The following is a 20,497-nucleotide window of genomic DNA, read 5'->3' as shown; positions in this document are numbered from 1 at the left end:
ATATATTTTTAAAAATTTATAATTATCAATAATGTATTTTTAATATATTTTTAATAATGTAATTTTAAAAAAATCTAAAATTATAATATAACATTTTTTCAAGAAGCTCGTGAGCTTTTCGAGTCGAGTATTAAGTAGTTCGTTTTAGCTTGTTAAGAATTTGAGTCGAGTTCGAGTCGAATTCATTCGATTCGAGTGTTGATCAAGCTTTAACCGAGTCAATCTCAAATAACTCGCAGTCTGTCTCGTCTAATCTACAGCCTATACATGCCGTTATGCCCAACAATAATATCATTTTTTTTGTTTGGGCTTAAATGTCCTATTCCCCTTGAATTATATTATTTGTATTGAATTATCTCTTTAAGTATTTTTCGATATGTTTTACTCTTTTAAATATAAATCGTTATTCCGTTTATTCAAAATCGTTAATATCTTTAAAAAAAATCTCGGACCAATCAGAACACGCCACATCACACTATAATTTTTATTTCTTTATCTAAATAAATAAAAATCAAATAAAAAAATAAAATAAACAATATCCCTAAAATACCCCTATTTTCACCCACTTCGACCTCCAAACCCCTTCCCTTTCCCCATCACCCTCTTTTTTTTTCTATTTTCACTGTACCCCAATCTCTCCCCCCCGGTCTCTTTATCCATTTTCCTTTTCGTTTTTTCAGTTCAATCAAAGGCAGTGAAAACCGATGACCGATGCTCCATTTCCACATCTCCATGGTTTTCGATGTTCCATGAGAGACCAAAATGATGATCCTCCTTTTATTGGTTTAACATCTTTATAATCCGAAAGGAAAAATTGTTGGGTTTTCAAAGATTAGTTAAACCCCCGGATCCATGGTTGGAATTAGCTCCGGCATTAACCAAACTCTTCACCCACACTTGTTTTTGTTTTAAAACAAAAGATTCATCGTTGATTTTGTAGGAACGGGCAGCTCTCACAGCTTCGGATCCTTATAGCTATATAGAGAAACGGAAACCGATTCCTGATCCCCAGGTGTTTGATTTAATGCCCTTTGGGGGGAGGGGGTTTCTTGTATGTTAGTTTCGTTTTCAGATTTATGTTGAAATTAAAGCTTATTGTCGACTTTTGGGTGTGAATTGGATGGAAGGATAATGGATTGATATACGGCAACAGGAAGATATCTGAGAGTAAAACAGAGGAATAATGTGCTATATTACCATTTTATAAGTTTGATTTGTTTTTTCCGTGTGTTTCATAAAGCTATGGGAAATGGGATAAGGGTTTGACGGTGGAGGTGATTGCGGGTGGGGAAGAGGGGTATTTTAGGGATATTGTTTATTTATTTATTTTATTTTTATTTTCTATTTATTTAGATAAAAAAGAAAAAATTACAAGTTAACGTGAAGTGTTCTGATTGATTCGAGATTTTTAACAGTATTAACTATTTGAGATAAACGAGATGAGATAACGATTTACAATTAAAAGAATAAAATATTTCAAAAAATACTTTAAAAGATAATTTGGTACAAATGATATAATTGGTAACCGAGGTATTAAGCCTTTTGTTTGTTTGTTTGAATTACACGGTCGACTTTAAGTTTAATGAAAAGAAGTCGACATATAAAAAAGAGAAAATCGCCTCAGTGATCAAAAATGTCTTATAATATACGATTTTAACCAATTTTTTCCGGATTTGCCAAAATGACCAACAAAATCGCAATGCGATCGCTAATTCGCAACGCGATCTCCATTATCGCAAATTCGCGTTGCATTTCGCGTTGCGATAGTTGGAAATCGCGTTGCGATGGTCTACAGTATCGTTGCGATTTTCCCAATTCGCAATGCGAATAAGTAAATCGCAACGCGAATTGGAAAAATCGCAATGCGATACTGACTATCGCAATGCGATACTTACTATCGCAATGCGATAATACAAAATCGCAACGAGATACTGACTTTCGCAACGCGATTCTGACTTTCGCAACGCGATAATACATAATCGCAATGCGATTTTCAAAGCGCCATTAGTATCCTGGCCAAGTATTTTATTTTTAAATTCCAAACACGAATATTAATATATTGGAACACTGAACCGTCCACAGTATATCCCGTAATCGCAACTCATAACCTAAAACCTAAAATCACAACTCAGTCCCATCTCCATCTCTCACTCTCTCACCCATCTCCGACGAAATCCGTCCCCATCTCCGACGAAATCCGTCTATCTCCATCTCTCAAAGCCACCCTCACAATCAGAAATGGAAAATCAACCAAATCAACCAACGAGGGTTAGTTTTTTTTAATTATTTTCTTTTTAAAAAATTTGCATTATTATTATGTTTTTCATATTGAAATTGATGATAAGTTTACTGGTAATTTCAATAATAGATTAACCATTTCACTTAGATTGCTTATTATTAACCGAGAATCGCAACGCGAAATGAAAATCGCAACGCGATTTTAGTTTCGCGTTGCGATAGTCAAATTCGCGTTGCGATAGTCATTTTCGTGTTGCGATTTTCATTTTCAGAAACTATTCTTCTTCTGCAAATTGAAACTTGAATGAATTGCATTACTTCAACCAAAAAACAAAGACAAATAAGAAATTCACAGTGTTGCAAATTTAAGTTTGAAGAATAAACTACTACTCTTTATGTTTATTATTGTTTTTGGTATATCTTCACAGTGTAGTTTTTGGTATATCTAACTTAGTATGTGTTTATTGTTTTTGTAGAACTTTTATTTGGCTCAATTAACCTTAAGAAATAAAGTCAGCCTGGCCAAAACAATTGCGTCGAAGCTTTCACCTGCACAAAGAAAAATGTTTGAGGATACTTGCTTCGGGCCATGGCTGAAAGTACAACATCCCGGTGGAGATGCGATGTTGACACACCTATTTCTTCAAACCATGACTAGGGATCTACCAGATACTATACAACGTCGTGATGAAGAGATATGGTTTGATTTTCCACCGGCGTATACGTGTTTTGGGCGGGAGGAGTTTTGCTTAATCACCGGTCTACGCTTCGGACACGATGATGTAGGTCGGTACACTAGACATATTACCCGCCCATCATGGTTATCCCGGGTTTTTCCTGAGCTGGAGAGGCCGAATCTACACGTGGAAGACCTGACGATATTATTGAATAAGAAAGATGGTTTTACTCGGATGGATGACGTCGACGTTGTCCGAGTATGCCTTCTAATTCTTTTGCATGCCGGCTTTTTAGGCAGAGAGGCCAGACAACCTATTCCAAACGATCTAATCAAATTGGTAGAAGACCTAAATGCGTGGAACATGTTTTCATGGGGCTCGTATTTATGGAAAGCTACATGGAATAAGTTATCGTCTGCCTTGGATGATCGAAAAAGTTTGCATGTCGATGGTTCCAAATACACTTTGACAGGCTTTATTTGGGCCTTTAAGGTAAGAATTTTTATATAATGTTTCCAAAATTATAAGTAATTATTTAACAATTACTAATGTTTGTTATTATATTGTTTGTAGATTTGAATATTTGAGGCATTTCCCGCCATGAAGACATATGCAATAAAAACTTCAAATAATATTCCCAGGGCTATTTCCTAGAAGAGGAAACGGACCTTGCAATGGGAAGATTTACTACGGTATACGATAATAAATAATGTAAGTTAACATAAATACTACCATATGTTTATAAACAAGTTATTACTAGTACACGTTTAACTTTGTTTGAGCTTTTATATTGTTAGGAGGCCAACACTCCTCTACAGAGGCTGACACCCACGGAAGCTGTGCTTGCCACTGATTGGTGGCAAGCTAGTAAGCGTTTTTTTGATGGAACGGTTAATGAGCAGCCTCCACTTCGGGAGCCATCACCTCGCCCAGAGCTATCACCTCACCCAGAGCCATCATCTGATCGACCCGGCTATACACCTCCACAACGACAGCCATCACCTATTATGTCACATCATCGAGCCTCTTCTCCACCATCACCGCAAGATAGGCGACCGGCAAAGATGCCACGACGTTTATCTCCCTGTTCTCCACCTCAACGGGATGAGTTAGGGGAGTTACGTGATGAGGTCAATGCCTTGCGTGAGGAGGTCGGTACTTTACGCAAAGATGATGGTGCATGGCGTGTTGAGGTGTCTACATTACGCGGTGAGGTAGCCGCTCTACGTGAGATGGTAGCATCGTTGCAGAATGAGGTTCATACTCTACGCAACGAGGTAAGTTTAAGATTTTTCATACTCGTAATTCATTCGGTTGCTGCTAATACTGCTAAACTGTTTTTGTTAGTATTTGTTTTTGGTTTTGTTTTTGTCTTTTGGTTGAAGTAATGCAATCCATTCAAGTTTCAATTTGCATAAGAAGAATAGTTTACTTTCGTAACACGAAAATGACTATCGCAACGCGGAAATGGCTATCGCAATGCGAAATGAAAATCGCAACGACAAAATCGCAATGCGAAATGAAATCGCAACGACAAAATCGCAACGCGAAATGAAAATCGCAATGCGATTTGTGTTTCGCGTTGCGATTTTGTCGTTGCGATTTTCATTTCGCATTGCGATAGCCATTTCCGCGTTGCGATAGTCATTTTCGTGTTGCGATTTTAAGTTTCGTGTTGCGAAAGTAAACTATTCTTCTTCTGGAATGTTTATATATGTTGTCCTTTTAAATGTTTATATAAGTGCTTACTTCTGGAATGTTATCTGAGCATTTTGTGAACTATGATAGAATAATGACTTGGGTGAATACAATGCTAGTTTGAAACATATTTGTCTTTGTTTAATATCATGTCTGTTTATTTATTGATTTATGTATTAATTTTTTTTAGCTGCCCGATAAGGTGGATGCTTTACGTCGGGTTTTCCTTGCACGACGGAGTTCACGCATCAGACGGCGTGGACGTACTATTACGTCTCCGTTCACCCCAATGGTGCGAAGACTCCGCAAGAAGAAGCCCGACTCACCGGTCATCCCTAAAGAGTCCCCTCCAATCGTTCAAGAGGCCCCTATCCTCCCTCAAGATTCCCCCCCACCGTTCAAGAGGCCACTGTCATCGTTGAAGAGGTTCCTCCCACCATTCCAGAGCCCGATTCACATGGGGTAATATATCGAAGTATTGAGAAACCCCCACCGGTTCCGGACATGATGGATGAGAGTTGGCTCTCGTATGAGTTACCGGCTAGTACCCTTCCGGTATCTGAAGTGGAGAGGAGACAACTACCGGAAACAATTGTGGATAATACCCTTTGGGCTAAGACCGCAGTTGATTTTTATCTACATGAGCGGAGCCAAGGGTGTTACACTGACATCAGCAAACTCAACGATGAAATGTTTTTGTTGCTTGATCGGTCTTGGTGGGGTGTGCTATTAGGGGTTGAAGACAGTGGCTATTTGGATGGGGAGGTAAGTCTTATATTTGTCTTATATATGATTTTGATTAATTTGTTTAAAAATTAATGTAATTCACTAATATATGTATTTTTTTGTAAAACAGCATATCGATGCGTGGGTGTCACGTCTACTAATAATAAGGAAGCTTAGGAAAAATAAAAAAAATTCGCTATATACAATAATGCCGGCGGCTTTTCACGCAGTTCACTTGAAGAATCAACGAGATGAATCATTTTCGTTGGGCAATGGACAAGCTAAACTTTATCCTGCATGGTGGGAGGTCGATAAGGTTAGTGTTTATTTTTTAAATTTTTTAAAGGTGTTCATAAATAAGTGCGCAAATAAATGAATTATTACTTATGATTGCAGGTGTTTATCCCTGTTTTGGAACGTCGTCACTGGCTTCTCGTCCAACTTCAGCTCCCATCCCTGAAGATAATAGTATATGACAGCATGATCAATTACATATCACTGTCTGATTTGAGAGATATTTTCAAGGGATGAAGCTCTCATTTGGCTAAATTCTTGGATGGGATTAATTATTGGACTCATTCTGGCTAAATTATTGCGATAGTACTTTTTGCCTTCAACATTATTGGAGCTCTTATTTATGAATACCTTTAAACTCAATCTAAAATAAACACTAACCTTATCGACCTCCCACCATGCAGGATAAAGTTTAGCTTGTCCATTGCCCAACGCAAATGATTCATCTCGTTGATTCTTCAAGTGAACGGCGTTAAAAGACGTCGGCATAATTGTATATCGTGTATTTCTTTTATTTTCCTTAAGTTTCCTAATTATTAGAAGACGTGACACCCACGCATCGATATGCTGTTTTACAAAAAAAGACATATATTAGTAACTTACATAAATTTACAAAAAAATAATCAAATTAAAATATAAGAAAAATATAAGACTTACCCCTCCATCGAAATAGCCATTGTCTTCGACCCCTAATAATACGCCCCACCAAGACCGATCAAGCAACAAATAGATATCATCATTGAGCTTGCATATGTCAGTGAAACACCCCTGGCTTCGCTCATGTAGATAAAAATCAACTGCGATCTTAGCCCAAAGGGTGTTATCCAGAATTGTGTCCGGTAGTTGTTCCCTCTCCACTTCAGATACCGGTATGGTACTGGCCGGTAACTCATACGAGAGCCAACTTGAATCCATCATGTCCAGCACGTCAGAGGGTTTCTCAAGAATCCTACATATGACGCCATGTGAATCGGGCTCTTGAATGGTGGGAGGGACCTCTTCAACGATGACAGTGGCCTCTTGAACGGTGGGAGGGGACTCTCGAGGAATGATAGGGGCCTCTTCAATGATAGGAGTGGACTCTTGAGGGATGACAGTGGCCTCTTGAACGGTGAGAGGGGACTCTCGATGAATGATAGGGGCCTCTTCAACGATAGGAGTGGACTCTTGAGGGATGACAGGCGAGTCGGGCTTCTTCTTGCGGTGTCTTCGCACTATTGGGGTATACGGAGACTTAATAGCACGTGCACGCCGTCTGATGCGTGAACTCTGTCGTGCAAGAAAAACCCGACGTAAAGCATCCACCTTATCGGTCTGCTAAATAATTAAATACAAATATCAGTAAATAAACGGACATGATATTTAAACAGTGAAAACAAAGACAAATATATTTCAAAACTTCAACCAAAAGACAAAACAAAGACAAATACTAACTTCACAGTGTTAAAGAATACACAGTTTAGCAGAATTGGCAGCAACCGAATAAATTTACTTCAACCAAAAGACAAAACAAAAAGACAAATACTAACTTCACAGTGTTAATAAACAGTTTAGCAGTATTGGCAGCAACCGAATAAATTTACTAAGCAATCTAAGTGAAATGGTTAATTTAAGTGAAATTACGAGTAAATTTATCATCAAGTTAAATATGGAAAATCTTAAATTTACCTCGTTGTGTAGAGTATGAACCTCATTCTGCAACGATACTACCATCTCACGTAGAGCGGCAACCTCACCACGTAAAGTAGACACCTCCACACGCCATGCACCATCGTTATCGCATAGAGTACCGATCTCCTCACGCAAGGCATTGACCTCATCACGTAACTCCCTTGACTCATCCCTTGGAGGTGGAGAACAGGGAGATAGAAGTCGTGGCATCTTTTTCGGTCGCCTATCATAAGGTGATGGTGGAGAAGAGGCTCGATGATGTGACGGGATAGATGATGGCTCTCGTTGTAGAGGTGTATAGTCGGGTCGATCAGGTGATGGCTCTGGGTGAGGTGATGGCTCTCGAAGTGGAGGAAGTGGAGGCTGCTCATCATTCGTGCCATCAAGAAAACGCTGACTAGCTTGCCACCAATCAGTGGCAAGCTCAGCCTCCGTGGGTGTCAGTCTCATTAATGGAATGTTGGCCTCCTAAAAATATAAAAACTCAAACAAAGTTAAACGTCTACTATTAATAACTTGTTTATATATGATAGTATTTGTGTTAACTTACATTATTTATTGTCGCATATGGTATTAAGTCTTCCCAATCCAACAGATGTTTCCTCTTCCAGGAAATAGCCCTGGGAATATCATTTGAAGTTTTTATTGCATATGTCTTCATGGCGGGAAAGGCCTCGAATATCTAAATCTACAAACAATATAATAACAAACATTAATAATTATTAAATAATTAATTATAATTTTGAAAACATTATATAGAAATTCTTACCTTAAAGGCCCAAACAAAGCCTGACAAAGTGTATTTCGACCCATCGCCCCGCAAACTTTTGCGGTCATCAAAGGCAGACGACAACTTAGTCCAGGTAGCTTTCCATATATACGAACCCCACGGAAACAGATTCCATGCATTTAGGTCCTCTACCAATAATATTAGCTCCTGAGGAATAGGTTGTCTGGCCTCTCTGCCTAAAAAGCCAGCATACAAAAGTAGTAGAAGGCATACTCGGACAACATCGACGTCATTCATACGAGTAAAACCATCTTTCTTATTAAACAATTTCTTCATGTCGTCGATGTGTAAGTTCGACTTCTCTATTGACTCATCAGGAAAAACCCTGGATAACCATGATGGGCGGGTGATATGACGAGTGTACCGGCCTACATCATCGTGTCCGAATCGTAGACCAGTGATTAAGCAGAACTCCTTCCGCCCAAAACAAGTATATGCCGGTGGAAAATGAAACCATATCTCTTCCTCACCACGTTTTATACTGTCGGGTAGATCTCTAGTCATGGTCTGAAGCCACAAATGGGTCAAATTAGCATCTCCACCCGGATGCTGTACTCTCAGCCATGGCCCGAAGCAGGTTTCCTAAAACAATTTTCTTTGTGCAGGTGAAAGCTTCGAAGCAATTGTAGTGGCTAGGCTAACTTTATTCCTTAATGTCAATGAAGCCGAAATTTTTTTTTACAAAAACAATAAACATACCAAGTTAGATATACCAAAAACTACACTGTCAAGATATACCAAAAACAATAAACATAAATAGTAGTTTATTCTTGAAACTAAAATTTGCAACACTGTTTTGTCTTTTGGTTGAAATGAAAATCGCAACGAGATAATGAGAATCGCAATGCGAAATGACTATCGCAACGAGAGAATCGCAACGCGAAATGAAAATCGCAACGCGAAATGAAAATCGCAACGCGAAATGAAAATCGCAACGCGAAATGAAAATCGCAACGAGAGAATCGCAACGCGAAATGAAAACCACAATGCGATTTTGGTTTCGCGTTGCGTTTTTTATTTCGCGTTGCGATTCTCTCGTTGCGATAGTTATTTCCGCGTTGCGATTTTCATTCTCGAAACTATTCTTCTTCTGCATTACTTCAACCAAAAGACAAAACAAAGACAAATACTAACTTCACAGGCTAAACAGTTTAGCAGTATTGGCAGCAATCGAATGAATTTAATAAGAAATCTAAGTGAAATGGTTAATCTATTATTGAAATTACCAGTAAACTTATCATCAATCTCAATATGAAAAACCTAAAATAATGCAAAAATTTCAAAATAAAAATAAAAAAAACTAATCCTCGGAGGTTGATTTTCCATTTCTGAATGATTGTGAGGGATTTTTTACTGTGAATGGTTGTGAGGGATTTCCCCGGCGATGGGGACGGAAATCTTCGGAGATGGGGATGGATTTCGCCGTAGAGAGTGAGAGATGGAGATGGGATTGAGTGTTGTGATTTTGGCTTTGAGGTTATGAGTTGCGATTACTGTGGACGGTTCAGTTTCCGATTTATTAAGAAAAAATTCGTGTTTGGAATTTGAAAAAAAAAATACGCGTTAATACGAATGGCGCTATGTAAATCGCGTTGCGAAAGTCAGAATCGCGTTGCGAAAGTCAGTATCTCGTTGCGATTTTGTATTATCGCATTGCGATAGTAAGTATCGCATTGCGATAGTCAGTATCGCATTGCGATAGTCAGTATCGCATTGCGATTTTCCCAATTCGCGTTGCGATTTACTTATTCGCATTGCGAATTGGGAAAATCGCAACGACACTGTAGACCATCGCAACGCGATTTCCAACTATCGCAACGCGAAATGCAACGCGAATTTGCGATAATGGAGATCGCGTTGCGAATTAACGATCGCATTGCGATTTTGTTGGTCATTTTGGCAAATCCGGAAAAAGTTGGTTAAAATCGTATATTATAAGTCATTTTTGGTCACTGAGGCGATTTTCTCTATAAAAAAACTTGAGTAAATGACATTATTTTTTTATTGAATTTTACTATCTCTCTTATTTTATTCATTATTTTGTTTTAATTTACTTGTTGAATTTTTGAATTGTTCATGTTTTAATTGTTATGAATTATTTTATTATTATTTTCATAGAATGAATTATTTTATTATTATTTTCGTATAATATGGTATTTTTATTATCTAATATAAAATATAAAATAAAAACAGAAGTTGGTGATTTGCTATTTGTCGATGTTGGATGCCACCACCAGCCTTCGTTAATCATCGTAGATAGTGGTTGCTGAGTCTCAAATTTTATGGTCAATTTGCCTCGACACCCTCAATTTGAATCCGACCTCCATTTTGTTGGAACTTGTTCCGAAGTCCACGAATTGGAGATTAAAAGTGAGGAATCCAAAATGTTTCAGTCAAAATTCATGGGTTTTAGGATATTTTCCTATGAAACAACCACTAGATTCTGACTCAGAGAGTCGAGGCAAATCGACCCATAAAATTTAGGACCGAATGACCTCCATCTACGGTTGTCGATGGCGACCAATAGTAGCATCCAACATCAACGAACAGTGGACAGTCAAATTCTAATTTTATTTTAAATTATTTTTATATTAAATAATAATAATAAAATACCAAATTATATGAAAATAATAATAAAATAATTCAGATAGATCAAAACATGAGCAATTCGAAAGTTTAATGAGTAAATTAAAAAAAATAAAAGTACAATTAGTGAAAAAAGGAGAAAGTAAAGTTCAATGAAAAATGATGTATTTTACTCAAAAATCTTTAATGAGATAATTTTAAATTTTCAAGATACGATGATCACACTCATCTCTGTAGATCTATCCATGTATATACTTAGTGGGTGGAAGGGACCAGATTTAAACATACGTGTATAATTTCTTTCTTTCTTTCTTTCTTTTTTTTTTAAAAAAATACATAGTTCCAGAGTCACGCATATGTGTAGACTATATTATTTAAATCTAAATAATTAATGGAGGACAAAATTTTCTAAACCTAGAATCATTTCAAGAGTATAACAGGGTTGGATATAAAATAAATATTGTTATATTCAGTACGAACCTAGTAGTCTTCTTGGTAAAGAAATTACTATTTGTAGACACTCGTTTTGTCCGGGTATAAAAAATATTTAATTATATTATTATTATTATTATTATTATTATTATTTACAAGTTACATTTTTTTGTAGGTCATTACAAGCCAAGTATAATCAAATCAGAGACCTTTAACCCGAAGCCCACCAAGTGACTAGATTACAACCCAACCCAGCTGAAGTTCAGACTCGAGGACCCAAACTGGCCCAGTTTGATAACCCGATTCACCATAGGGTTTCTAAAACCCTAAAGATATATTTTCGCCACCACTGCCATTGCCGAGTCTCTCATCACAGCCCGACACCCTGACGCCGTCATTCCATCAGTATCATCTGTCAGTCAAAAGAAAACATATCAACAGTCATAGGATAAATAAAATAAAAGGGAGAACAAATCAAACACTATCTCGAGGAAAATCAGGTTTGTGAATCTAGGGCACTCAAACCCTATTTCGTGGGAAAATGAAGCCATCAGAGGGGGAGATAAAAACGAAACCAGTGAGAGAAATGAAAAAAAGGGAAACATTCGGGAGGAAAAAAAGAGAGCTCGAACAAAAAAAAACACAGAGAGTCAAACCAAAACAACAAAGCTGAGAGAGAAAAAGGAAAATAAGGAGAGAATCGTACCTCGTTTGGAGATCTGGAAGCCCAAAGGTCATCATCTTTCAAAATTTTCAAAGGTTAAAAACCTAGATCTAGATCTAGGACTCTAGGGGGGATTTTAGGTTAAGGGGGTTGAGTTTTGGGTTGAGGACGTAAAGGGGAGGTTTTTGGGACCGTTTGCTCCCTCCGGCCGCTGTGAGCGCTGCCGTAAGCGCCATCGGCGGCGGCGTTTGATACCTTCACCGATGAGAAAGTTGAGAGCATCTCTTTGTTTTTTTTACTGAAATGAGAAAATAAAGAAGGGTTAGGGAAGAAAGCCTTATTTTGGGCTTATATAATACATCCAAAATGACGTCGTATAAGGGGAAGGGGTTCAGAGTGTTTTCGATTTAGGGGATAATAACACCCTAGGTTCCTGCCTTTTGTAATCTCACCCGTATTTTTCAATTTTTAAGGAATCACAATTTCAGTCCTTTCTCCTTTGTAATATTTTATTACATCCATTTAATGAAGTTTTGCTTTATTTGATTTTGAGCACTGATGTTTTAATTCTTATATTTTAGTCACGTTCTTGCTTATTATGTTAATTTTGTCGATATTCGAATTTGGCCATGACATTTGTACATATTTTATTTTAGTCATTCTTTGGTATTTGGTTTAATTACTGTTTGGTCCTTTATGTTTTTGTTTATTTCATTTTAGTCCTTTATATTATTTATGGGTTATTTTATTACTAGACCATGTAATGTTTAATATTTTTGATCTTGGCTCTGGTTTTTTTATTTACTGTTCAACCCTTCAAATTTATTTTTTTGCTATTTTAGTCCTTTAATTTTATTTTTTTTGCTATTTTAGTCCTTTAAGTTTCTATTATTTTTATTTTGGTCCCATAAATCATTGAATGAATTTATTTTTATTGTGTGTATTTTAATCCGTAATGTTATCTAATGTGTATTCTAGTCCTTTATATTTAATATATATTTTGTATATTGTGTAATTATTTGTATTATATTAAATAATTATTATTGGCTTTACTTGTTGTAAATATTTTATTTTGCATTATTACAATCGCATTTTTTAACTCTAAGATATTGTTCACTTATTAAGGAATTAATAATATATCTCACACAATTATGCTCCGGGGGTGACTACTGGTGATTCTCGAAATAAGTCAGTATCCTTTTCAATACTGCATCATGATTTTTAAAATTAAGGCAATGTCCAGTTATAAGGCACAATAGCTGATCTCTCGAATTTACGCTTGGGGACCGAATGTTATCGGTCTCAATAAACGAATACCCTTTTCAACTTTACATCCATAATGATTTTCAAATTAAATAAAGTCCGAACTCAAAATTTTTGATTTTAAATATAGGGTAATTGACTAGGTACCAATTCTTGGGTGCTTGTGGGGGTGCTAATCCTTCCCCACACATAACTGAATCTCTAACCCGGTTTCTGGATTTTTGCAGACCTCAAATGATATGATCGCCAATAGCAAAGACTCGGAGAAGTACCCAAGTGGCTCCATAACACGAGCAAGGGCTAAGGAGTTTCAAGCAGCCATGGAGACTATGTTTACATCAAGTTTGGAACGTGATGAAGGAGGAATAATAAGGGAGGAACACTTTACATTGTTTATGCATGAATTTTCATGAGAATTTAAAGTTTTCATAACATTCATTGCATTTAATAAGTGCGATGTTCATTCAAGCATGCATTGTATTTAAATAATCTAGTTCATTTAGGGAAGTAGTTCATTAATTAACCTAGTTCATTCATCAAACTAGTTTTTTTATTAAATTAACTCTTAATTGTTTCATGCATATTTTCAATTAAATATTGAATAAAGTTCACCTTTGTGTCTAGGTGCATGAGAGAAGTTGAATGGTTTCATCATATGCAAGAATGTCAGTCAGAATGTCTTCCAATTCTGGATACGATATAGATGTGTTTGGTTCTAGAAATCAATTGGAAATTATTCCTCCATCTCTTAGGTTTCCAATGCCTTTTGAATCACCTTAATCCGATATCGGGAACTTGAGATATGATCGATTTATTGAAGACAGTGCAGGCTGGAATTTTGTTACGGGAATTTTATGCATGGATGATTTGGATGAGTTTGAGCCAAGGGAGAGTCTTTTCAACTTCATCCTAGTGACAAGCCATTGAAGGACTCTTAATTCACCCATTCAAGGCTTTCAAAGCTGATTGTTATCATCTAAGTTCAAGGGTTGTTCATATTCTTCAAGGGAGTATGCAATGAAGGGTGATTTAATTCACTTGTTAAGACAATTTTCCGAATGGAATAGCAAGATTCTTCCAGCCCTTGGACGAAATTAAGGTCAAATTCAGCTTCAAATTGTCTAGATTCATCCCCAAAATGATCTAGAATATTATCCAACCTTGAAGATAAGAAGACAAAGCATTCAAGTGCATTTTATTGTTAAATTGATGATAACGTTTTCATCTTTTGAGTCTTTTCATATGCTGCTTAGAAACACATTAAATAGACACCTTTGGGATCATTTGTAGACATACATTTGAATATATAAAACATCTTTGAGAAATTTCTTTTATTCTTGTTCTCTTGTAGAACTTTATCGGCTTCAAGATAGCCTTTTTGTCTTCATCCATTTCCTTTTGTTATAGCGTTGGTTCCTAGTTCATCTATAGCCAGTGGATCACGTTCCATCTACTTCCACTTTGATTCCATCTATTTATATTGTTGGCTCCTAACTTCATATAGTTAGAGGGTCACAATCCATTTTCTTTTCAATCCATCTTTTATATTCCACGCCATACCTTCGCCATACTATCATTACATCCAAACTACAACTTCCATCATCTTCCGTTAAAAGCAAGTAATTCAATTTCTTACTAGAATCACGATTGGGCAATCATATATATGATTTGAAATTCATAATCGAGATCATATCATTAGGCATCAGAGCTAGCCGATTCAATAAGCGTATCGTTTCATTTTCTCTCTCTAGGGTTAGTAAAAAATAAAAAAATCAAGAACAAATAAAAATAATAAAAAAGCAAAAGAAAGAAAAAAGTTTAAAGAGGGAGGGAGTAATTCTTTTCATATTTAAAGAAAAAAAATATTTACTTCATCTTTATATTCAATTATTCAATTTTGTTACCTTTACTTACCATCTCTTTTCCTTGTAGCCAATTTCTTTTCACTATCATTACTACCAAGCCACAATTGTTTCAGCCGAAGTCAACTAGACCTTGTAAGCCTTGAGCAAGTTCCCAAAAGGACTTGAAATCAAAGAACGAGTGGTAAAAGGCAAGAGTGATCATTAAGGGTAAAAGCCATCCCGAGTGAAACACGAGTGGGAGTGACTTTTCTAGGAGTGTTTGGTGAGGTTTTTTTTGTGAGGTTATTTTATTATTACTAATTATGTCTCATCATTCGGGAGACAATTCTCAAGTTACAGGTAACGTTGAACCAAACCTACAAATTCAAGTCATGGTGTGTGAATTGACCAAGATTTTGAGGGAAGAGTTGTAACCTTTCCATGAACGTATTGACTGTATTGAAGAAGAGCATACTTAAGGATTCTGAGATCAAGAATATGCCAATCAAGGAGGAAATGAAGAAGTGAAAAGACCAGAAGAAGATCATTCATCTCAATAAAGAATGAGAAATCGAGGTATATGGCCCCAAAGGTTTCGTCCATTAATGGATGATAATCTTGTTAATATCAAGATTTCCATTCCACCATTCTAAGGCAAGACAGATCCTGAGGCTTACCTAGCGTGGGAAAAGAAGGTAGAGCACATCTCGGGTGCCATGATTATTCCGAACTCAAGAAGGTAAAACTCGCTGGCATTGAGTTTATGGATTATGCACTAATATGGTGGGATCAATTGAAATCAAGTAGGAGACGCAATGGAGAACATCCTATCACTACATGGGATAAAATGAAAGCAATGATACGAAGGCGATTCATTCCAACCAATTACCATTGGGAGTTATTCAACCGTCTTCAAAACCTTTCACAAGGTAACCAAAGTGTTAAAGATTATCATAAAGAGATGGAGGTGACCATGATTCAAGCCAACATTGATGAGGATCGAGAAGCCACAATGGCAAGATTCCTAGCGGGACTTAATCTGAATATTATAAACGTGGTTGAGTTACAACATTATATGGAGATGGAAGACACGGTGCATATTGCAATAAAGGTGGAAAAACAACTCAAAAGGAAGGGTGCCACACGATCTTATGGGAGTGCAACTTCAAAATGGGGGTAAAGTTCATACAAGAAGACTCCTCTATTGCCATCCCATGAAAGAGGAGGACCACCCAAAGGAAGTAAGCCCATTGCTGAAACTAGCAAGGGTAAGTTTGCTGCCACTCTAAATCGTTCTCGTGACATACAATGTTTTAAGGACACATTGCAAGCCAATGTACAAATCGCAACACCATGCTTCTTCTAGATGATGGAGAAGTTGAATCGGAACAAGAAGAGGATGTGAATGAAGATGCTACCATTGATATGGAAGAATTAGAGCATGCCGTGGAAGGAGATGTTCTTGTTGTCAAAAGGAGCCTAAACGTGCAATCTAATGAAGAAGATGAACAACGTGAAAATATCTTCCATACTCGCTGCCAGATTGGAGGAAATGTATGCTTTGTTATTATTTATGGAGGTAGTAGCACTAATGTTGCTAGTACCTTAATGGTAGATACACTTGGCTTGGCAACAACAAAGCATCCACAACCTTATAAACTGTAATGGCTCAATGATGGAGGAGAAATCAAGGTGACAAAGCAAGTTCAAATTGTTTTCTCCATTGGGAAGTACAAAGGCGAGGTGTTATATGATGTCGTACCAATGTACACAAGCCATTTACTACTTGGAAGGCCTTGGCAATTTGATCGGCGAGTGATCCATGATGGTTATACCAACCGATATACATTCACCCATGGGGCAAGGAATATCACTTTAGCTCCACTTTCACCAAAGCAAATCCATGAAGATCAAATTTAATTGAGATAAAAATTTGAAAGAGCCAAAGAGAGAAAGACCAAAATGGAGGTAAAAAAAAGAGTGTGATCAAAATGAGGGAAGGAAAATCATAATTCTTTCTAAAGAGAGACAATTTAAAAAGTGTTTAATGACGGGAAATGAAGCACTTGTGCCCATGTACAAGGAAATGTTTTTGAAAACTAACTACCTTGATCAAAATTTGCCTGCTTTTGTTGTGCCTTTATTAAAGGAGTTTGAAAACCTATTTCCGGAAGAAATACCAAGTGGGTTGCCACCTATTCGTGGCATAGAACATCAAATAGACTTTTTTCCTGGTGCCGTCATTCCAAACCGACCAGCTTACCAAAGCAACCCCGAAGAAACTAAAAAATTGCAAAGGCAAGTATCTAAGTTGATGGTAAAAGGCTACGTGAGGGAAAACCTTAGCCCATGTGTCGTGTCGGTTCTACTTGTACCAAAGAAGGATGGAACTTAGCGCATGTGTGTAGATTGTCGAGCGGTAAACAAAATTACGGTAAAGTATCGTCACCCTATTCCTCACTTAGATGGCATGTTAGATGAGCTTAGATGCTCTAACCTCTTTTCCAAGATTGATCTTAAGATTGGTTACCACCAAATATGAATGTGTAAAGGTGATGAGTGGAAAACAACATTCAAAATGAAGCTAGGTCTTTATGAGTGGTTGGTTATGCCTTTTGGCTTAACTAATGCACCAAGCACATTTATGAGGTTAATGAATCATGTTCTTAGGACATTCTTGGGTAAGTTTTGTGTGGTTTATTTTGATGAAATTATAATATATAGTAAAACCATGGAAGAACATGTTCAACATTTGAGGTCAGTTTTACTTATTATGAGGAAGGAAAAACTGTTTGCTAATTACAAAATTGTATGTTTTGTATTGATAGGGTTGTATTCCTAGGTTTCGTTGTGAGTTCTGAAGGTTTAGAGGTTGAAAAAGAGAAGGTTAAAGCCATTGAAGAGTGGCCACGACCAACACACATTTATCAAGTTAGGAGCTTCCATGGACTTGCAAGTTTTTATTGGAGATTCGTCCCAAACTTCATCACCATAGCCGCCCCACTAACAAGTGTTATTAAGAAGAATTCTAAATTCTTTTGTGGGGAATATCAAGATAAGTCCTTTAATAGCATTAAAGATTGTTTAATTCATGCCCTTTTACTTGATCTACCTGATTTTAATTTAACTTTTGAAATTGAATGTGATACATCAGGTGTAGGAATTGAAGTAGTCTTGTCTCAAGGTGGATTTCCTATAGCCTATTTTAGTGAAATTTAAGTGGAGCTACGCTTAACTATCCTACCTACGACAAAGAGATGTATGCTCTTGTGAGGGCAATGGAAACATGGTAACACTACCTTTGGCCTAAGGAGTTCATCATTCACACCGATCATGAGGTGTTGAAACATATTTGGGGGCAGCATAAACTCAACAAAAGGCATACCAAATGGGTAGAGTTTCTTGAAAATTTTCCATATGTTATCGAGTACAAGAAAGGTAAGAAGAATATAGTTACCGATGCATTTTCACGAAGGTATTTTCTTTTAAACACTTTGGAATCTAAGTTGTTTGGTTTTACTTTTATTAAAGACTTATATGTTTCTAATAGTGATTTTGGATAAATTTACAAAGATTGTGAGAAAGGGACGATTGATAAATACTTTAAGCATAATGGTTTTCTATTCAAGGAAAGGAGACTACGCATCCCTCAAGGTTCCACGCGAGAATTGCTCATTAAGGAAGCTCATGGAGGAGGATTAATGGGACATTTTGGGATAAAAAAGACTTTGGCTATACTTCAAGAACATCTATATTGGCCCAAAATGAAACGAGATGTGGAAAGGTTATGTGAGCGTTGCATTACTTGCAGGAAGGCCAAATCTAAAGTTATGCCACATGGACTTTACACACCACTACCCATACCGGAAGCACCGTGGATGGATATTTCAATGGATTTTATGCTAGGGATTCCACGCACAAAGAACATCAAAGACTTCATCTTTGTAGTTGTTGATAGATTTTCCAAAATGGCTCATTTCATTCACTGTTACAAAACCAATGTTGCCTCACATATTGCTACTTTGTTTTTCAGGGAAATTTTAAGGCTACATGGTATTCCCAAAACTATTGTGTCTGATCGGGATGTGAAGTTCTTAAGCCACTTTTGGAGAGCCCTATGAAGTAAGATTGGTACTAAGCTACTATTCTCCACCACTTGCCACCCTCAAACAGATGGTCAAACTGAAGTGGTGAATCGAGTATTTCCATATTACTTCGATCCATCATTCGGAAGAATTTGAGAACATAGGAGGAGAGTTTACCATATGTGAAGTTTGCATACAACCGTTCAATCCATACTACTAAGGGGCGTACGCCTTTTGAAGTGGTGTATGGGTTCAATCCATTAACACCGATAGACTTGTTACCATTACCTGTTGATCAAATTATGAATAAAGATGGACTTAACAAAGTTGAGTTTGTTAAGAAACTTCATCAACAAGTGAGGGAGAACATTGAAAAGCGAACTAAGCAATACTAGCAGCAAGCAAATAAGGGTCGTAAGCGAATTACTTTTGAGCCAGGGAATTAGGTGTAGCAGCACAAGAGGAAAGAAAGGTTTTCGGCTCAACGAAAGTCCAAATTAATGCCCCGGGGAGATGGACTATTCCAAATAGTCAAGAAGATCAATGACAACGCCTATCAATTAGATCTTCCAGGTGAGTTTAATTCAGTACAACCTTCAATGTTGTTGACTTGTATCTTTATGATATAAGTGATGATTTGGGGACAAATCTCCTTAAAGAGGGAGGGACTGATATGATCGTCAATAGCAAAGACCCGGAGAAGTACCTAAGTGGCCCCATCATACGAGCAAGGGCTAAGGAGTTTCAAGCAGCCATGGAGAGTATGTTTACATCAAGTTTGGAATGTGATGAATGAGGAATAATAAGGGAAGAACACTTTACGTTGTTTATGCATGAGTTTGCATGAGAATTTAAAGTTTTCATAACATTCATTGCATTTAATAAATGTATTGTTCATTCAAGCATGCATTGCATTTAAATCATCTAGTTCATTTAGGGAAGTAGTTCATTAATTAAACTAGTTCATTCATCAAACTAGTTCGTTTATTAAATTAACTCTTAATTGTTTCATGCATATTTTCAATTAAATATTGAATAAAGTTCACCTTTGTGTCTAGGTGCATGAGAAAAGTTGAATGGTTTCATCATATGAAATAATGTCAGTCAGAATGTCTTCTAATTCTGGATGCGATACAGATGCGTTTGGTTCTAGAAATCAATTTTAAATTATTCCTCTATCTCTTAGCTTTCCAACTCCTTTTTAATCACATTAATCCGATATCGGGAGCTTGATATATGATCGATTTATTGAAGACAGTGTAGGCTGAAATTTTTTTACGGGAATTTTATGCATGAATGATTTGGATGAGTTTGAGCCAAGGGAGAGCCTTTTCAACTTCAGCCAAGTGACAAGCCATTGAAGGACTCTTAATTCAGCCATTCAAGGCATTCAAAGCTGATTGTTATCATCTAAGTTCAAGGGTTGTTCATATTCTTCAAGGGAGCATGCAATGAAGGGTAATTTAATTCACTTGTTAAGACAATTTTCAGCTTGGAATAACAAGAGTCTTCCACCCCTTGGACGAAAT

At 36.8% G+C, this 20,497-nt stretch overlaps 1 long non-coding RNA gene across 1 annotated transcript; it reads left to right on the top strand.

The window, feature by feature from the left end:
• Nucleotides 1–900: 900 nt before the first annotated feature.
• LOC120178887 lies at nucleotides 901–14,096 on the top strand. The gene is made up of 3 exons (XR_005521560.1): nucleotides 901–1,012; nucleotides 1,128–1,225; nucleotides 14,086–14,096. It is a non-coding gene; the product is annotated as an uncharacterized LOC120178887 (long non-coding RNA).
• Nucleotides 14,097–20,497: the final 6,401 nt, after the last annotated feature.

The sequence above is a fragment of the Hibiscus syriacus genome, unplaced genomic scaffold (genome assembly GCF_006381635.1).
Source record: "Hibiscus syriacus cultivar Baekdansim isolate YM2019G1 unplaced genomic scaffold, ASM638163v2 tig00112383_pilon, whole genome shotgun sequence".
Lineage (NCBI taxonomy): Eukaryota > Viridiplantae > Streptophyta > Magnoliopsida > Malvales > Malvaceae > Hibiscus > Hibiscus syriacus.
The sequence above is the reverse complement of the archived record's forward strand: the minus strand, read 5'-3'. Positions and strand labels throughout refer to the sequence as shown.